The following is an 843-nucleotide window of genomic DNA, read 5'->3' on the forward strand; positions in this document are numbered from 1 at the left end:
TGAGGATCCCCGTACGGAACAGGGGCTGTGCGTAGCGGTTTTTCCGGTGCGGCACATCAGGCCCCCCATCACCCNGCTCTTCACCCAGAGGGCTCCAGAGGCCCTTTCGCAGGTTTGCACGATGTTGCCTCTCACGCGACAGTCGACAATATAATACATACATACATACATACATACATATGCATACAAATTTACATAAAGGCATTCAGACGCGCACAAACACACGTATATAAATGCACACGTACACAAATAACGACGCATTGGTTTCATCCTGGATGATCGCACTGATGGTACGGCAGGTAGTACGGCAGGTAGTACGGCAGGTAATAACAATAGCAGACAATTAAAAATAGATACACACAGAGTTTAGTAGTACAGCAATTTTTGTAGCGCGTGTATGTACGGCATGCATGGCCGGCATCAACGAGATCGTGCATACAACGATACAGCTGCTGTTAAGAATTCCGAAACCGCATCTCGCCACCACTGGAGGGCGCCAATGTAACCGTGGGCGCAACTTCGAGCGCACAACCCCCACAAGGCTTTCACACAGGAAACTGTACATCAGCGCCTTAAGAACGCGTCGTACTGTCGTACGTGGCGCCGTCCTGCTCCACGTGTCGTTGTGCGTGCAAATAGCCCAAGCCGAGGAGGCCTTCCTCAAAGGCGCGTGCCGTACATCCCACTGATGTGCCGTACAATGCAGTACAGTACAAGCGGATACCTACCTACACCTTTTCGCCTCATCTGTCGGTTGAACGCCTCGGCTGTGTGTCGGTATGTGCGTGTAACGGCAGCACGTGTCAGACGCCCTCTGATGTCGAACCCCTACCCCCCCCGGGG

Source organism: Volvox carteri, assembly GCF_000143455.1.
Source record: "Volvox carteri f. nagariensis unplaced genomic scaffold VOLCAscaffold_18, whole genome shotgun sequence".
NCBI lineage: Eukaryota > Viridiplantae > Chlorophyta > Chlorophyceae > Chlamydomonadales > Volvocaceae > Volvox > Volvox carteri.